Source organism: Solanum lycopersicum, chromosome 10 (assembly GCF_036512215.1).
Source record: "Solanum lycopersicum chromosome 10, SLM_r2.1".
NCBI lineage: Eukaryota > Viridiplantae > Streptophyta > Magnoliopsida > Solanales > Solanaceae > Solanum > Solanum lycopersicum.
Window position 1 is genome coordinate 24,366,632 of NC_090809.1, and position 4,777 is coordinate 24,371,408.

Sequence of the window (4,777 nt, forward strand, 5' to 3'; positions counted from 1 at the left end):
AGTCCTAGACCATATTCCCGTTCATACCGCAACCGAAGTAGGCATTAGTGCCAGGTCTGCACTCTTCATGTGAGCATGTCAACACTTGGCACAGTCCTTTTTTTGACGCTGCACATCACTTCCATTACCCTTCTTGGGCTCGGGTCTGCCTCCTCTAAGTGTTGCATTCCTCTGAAGTTAGAGTTCCCCGAACTCTAATGCCCCTTTTTGAATCTGGGATGCTCACAGACACCGAAGTTGTTCCCGTTGCCACCATTAATAGGACCTACAAGATCAGAAGGTTTAGGCCTCCTAACCTCACGAACGCCCGTCTTCTTCCGGCTGTCCTCTACGTGCTGGACATGCACAATCAACCTAAAGAGGTCCATGTTATCGTGGATTATAACAGCTTGACACTTCTCCAGATTTCCTATGAGGAACATACTCATCTTATCCCTGTTGTTAGTACAAGGGAAGTGGCATACCTTGATAATTTCACAACATTAGGGAATACTCCCTGACTGTCATCGATCCCTTATTAAGGTTGATAAACTCATAAACATTGGCCTCCATCATTTCCCTGGGGAAGAATCTCTCCAGGAAGGTTGTCTTAAAAAGTTCTCATGTGACAAGAACTCCGCCCAAAGCTCGGCTATCCTTCCACATCTTGCACCAAGACTATGCAACATTATTGAGTTAATAGAAAGCCAACTTAGCCTTTTTAGTATCTGTGGCCTAATGGCCACCAAAATCTTATGTACCCATCCATAAACTCTTGGGGATCCTCGAAAGTCTTGGACCTTGTGAAAATGGGAAGATTTATCCTAGATAAATGTCGTAGTTTGTATGCTATGCTACGTACAGGTAGGTTCTCCCGATGAACATCCTATAAGTATGCTTGGGCCATCATAGGCTAGGCCTGCATAGTGATGGCTTGAGCCATCTGAGCTAGAGTGTTCCACACCTCCGCATCATTTAACCCAACTAGGTTAACTGGCATGGCAACTGCTTAAGCTAGAGCCTGGGGTGGAACTTGCTTACCCCCACCAGCTGCTCCTCCTCTCCCCTTTAACCAACATTCCTTCTAGTGTTCATTTTTTGAAAAGAAATAAGTATTTATGTTAGACACGCTCATAGAACCATGAAATCATACATTAGTAAGAGGCATGATAAGATCAGAATAAGGGAATTTTTCCTACGCATCATGCAGTCTCTAGTTCAGGATAGTGGTGCCCTTCACTACCATGACTTAGAAACTATTCAATGTTGTTGATGTTAACTTATTATCCTCGTAATTTTACCTAACGCTCTGATACCAACTTTATCAGGACCGCAGTCTAGATCCCAGATGAGACTGGTGTCGATGATCTCTCAGAGGTCGCAGACAAGCCTACTTATGTAATCGTTACTTCATCTAGGTTAATTTTAGTGAAAAATTTGAAATTTTTTTACTTATTTCATATGAAACATTTTCTACTTAAAATCATAGGCATTCACAATAATAAATCTAATAGTAAGATCATCAAATGAAAGAAATAGTTCAATAATGCATTTAACGTAAACTTGCCAAAATGGCACCAAATAATGTCTGAAATAATATGGGAAAGAAATGCTAGTGGAACATACTCCACTAGCTAAAACCTAAATCTAAGCTTTATTATAATAGCAGACATCTTGGAAAGCATGAGGCCTACCAAGTCCATATGAATGCTCCACGCTTGGATAGTGCAGCGTTGTATCATAAGCTCTAGCGTCCACCTGGTCCTGCACCTAAAAGTATAGAGTTGTATGGGATTAGTACGCACTTGTACTAAGTATTGTTATATGCAAGAACACACCAAGGACATGCATGAGTATGAATAGCTCTCTCCTATCGATATGAATTATGGAAAGTCAAGTCAGTGGACTTGCCAAATCGGTTAAGAAAAGTCATGTCATGAGAGTAACATGCATTATCATACTTATCATTTTGTAAACATCGCATAACATATTTCACATATTATATCACGCAGTTCATATTATTCTTTCTTATGCCATGAGACCTTGGATTCATGGACTTGACATTAGGACTTCCCAAAATGAGGGCTCAACACATGGGACCTAAACCAGGGAGCCTTTTTTAGAAACCACAGAGTTTGCTTCATTCATTCATACACACTTCATTTTTCATTCTTTAGTATATTAGTGCAACCAATAGTCATACCTAGGATGTAGTTTAAGACTCTTCTTTGGTACACTATGCAATAACCAAGAATAACCTAGTGTCATTACTTATGTCTAGATCACCTATTGATTATCCTATCCTAACACTTTTGGTGTCATTCATTTAATTATGTGCATTCATTTAGGCTGGCTTCATTCATTCTTTGGGAAATTTAACCTTAACCGACATAGATCATGTGAGCATCATGAAATCCAGCATCTGGCGCACACAAAAAAGAAATGGAATCACCGGCCAAAGTTACCCAAACATGCTAGCTTATATAAGGAGTTGAACCCTGCTAGAATCCTATATTGGCAGTATAGGTTCAAAGACTAGGAAATATAAGAAAACCCATACCTATCATAAAGGACAGTCTAATCTCATGAAATTTACTTGAACCTCCGCCCTTCCAGAAGGAAAGCATCAGCAGTCATAGCTAGCCTATAACATTCAACTCATACATCATGGAAGCTAGCTTCTAGCATGAGGACATCATAGCTCATTACATGATTTCTCATCTCATCATTTGGATTAAGTATGCGTTAACTTCAATACTTTCATCAAAGTGTTCTTAGAGATCGGTCTCTTAATTAACTTTATACTCTCATAGGTGAGTATGTTTTGGTAACATTTAGTTAGGATCATTTGATATTGCTCTCATCTTTAACATTAGCCTTTAATCATATTATCAACACATTCAGCTTTAGCACATTTCCTCTTCATAATTACTCACCCCTTTTACGTGAATTTTCATTTCATCATATGTAAATGCACTTGTCCCTTTCGTGTGTTTCACACTCTTACTTAAACCTTTTAGGGTTACATTATTTCATCGCATACATCTTTGGTTCACTTACTTTTAAACGTATTCTAGACTACGAGTCTATACATACAAGCCATGAGGCTTCATTAATTATTTGTTTAAGTGATTCATATCTTCCTAAGATTATGTGATACATAACTTATGCATCTTGTATGTATGCCAAGATCTCGATTTCGATCTATGTAGGCAACATTCTTTTGAACATTTATTCACATATGACTTTTGTGTCATTATGGAATTGGGAAAGGGAATCCAATTTTTAATCCCTTGGATAAAACTTACGTGTTTATTTATTTTCCCTTTTTCCTAATATTCACCCTCGACATGGGGACCGCTTTTGAATCCCCTCTCTAACATTGTTTTTTCTTCCTTTTTCCTTTCCCTCACTTCACCTTAAACGTTTAAGCATTAGGGGACCCAAGATCGAACCCCCACAAGTACATTTCTTTATTTTGATTTTTTCTTAACTCCTTTTGTGTTGGCCGAGAGGATGTGGGTTCAAATCCCACTCCTCTCATCTCATTATTTTTATTACTTTCTTCTTATCTCCTTATTCGACCGAGAGGTCGTGGGATCGAATCCCACACCTCCCATATTTTTTTATTCATTTTTCACTTTCTCCTTATTCCCATGTTTCACCGAGAGGTGGTAGGTTCAAATACTACTCTTCTAACTTATTTATTTTTATTTTCAAGTATGAAAATCAGCTAAGGCACCCAATCTCCTTACTTACATTTGTTAGTGATTTTAACATAGTGAGGTCTTGAGTTCGATCCTTAGTTACATAACTTATTTTCCATTCATTTTACATTGCATATTGTACAACTTTGCTTGAACGAAGCCAACCAACAACGTGCTAGAAATTGGGTCATGTTTTTCAGCTAATTTTTATGAACAATTATACCTTAGTTCTTAGGGAATTTCGTGAATCATTTAGTACGTTTTTAGGTGTCGTTTCATAGTTAAATCTATCAAAGAGTTTTCCACTTAAATCAGCCACTTTATCCCTCATATTAACATCACAATTTATACAAGTTTGTGCACGTTAAATACAACCATAAAACATGTCCTTTTTGATCTTCAAACGGAAAATGTATGTCACAGATTACACATTGCGCACACATAATTTGTTACATAATTTCGGAAGACATAAATTATCAGTCATACAATTCCGAACACAGTTTCACGAACCTATTCATCACAAATATCACATTACACGCCTAACCTTCCAGCAGACATACCAACCTAAGATCATTGGGAGTTAGTGACAGGGAACATGTAATGGGGAACAACCCTAGTTTTCAGACTAGATTCATCAGAGACTTAAGGATCTCTTTGAAAATGGACCAAGAGGAAGGAACCCATACCTGGTTTTGGATTTCAACGTCTTCAAAGTGCTGCAAAATCCACCAATAAACCAACGTCCCACCTTACACGACGAGAAAGTACCTTTTTGCTTTACGTTCCTAAATTATCTTGTCGTTTGTATTTTTCTGTAAGTTCTTCAAGTGTAAGAAACTTTTGGTTTTTGTTTTATTTTCTGTTTTCTAACCAAAAAGAGAGTGAAACTGTGAGAGAGTGTTTTAAGAGAGGGAGATAAACGTGAAAGAGAGAGATTTGAGGTAGTGTTCCCTTAGAACTAGGACTTTTAGGCAAGACTTAGTCAAATTAGATTAAATAATAGTTAATAAATAATAAATAAAAAAAATTCAGAGTTTCCTTTTTCTTAAATCAGCATTTAAATTTTAACTAATTAAAATTATTATACCAAA

The 4,777-nt window shown here is 37.3% G+C and overlaps 1 long non-coding RNA gene across 1 annotated transcript; it reads right to left on the reverse strand.

Moving 5' to 3' along the window:
- Window positions 1-1,506: 1,506 nt before the first annotated feature.
- LOC138339168 (uncharacterized) lies at window positions 1,507-4,557 on the reverse strand. Its single transcript, XR_011212194.1, has 2 exons — window positions 4,373-4,557; window positions 1,507-1,749 (listed from the first exon to the last, which is right to left on the reverse strand). It is a non-coding gene; the product is annotated as an uncharacterized lncRNA (long non-coding RNA).
- Between the last annotated feature and the right edge of the window lie 220 nt (window positions 4,558-4,777).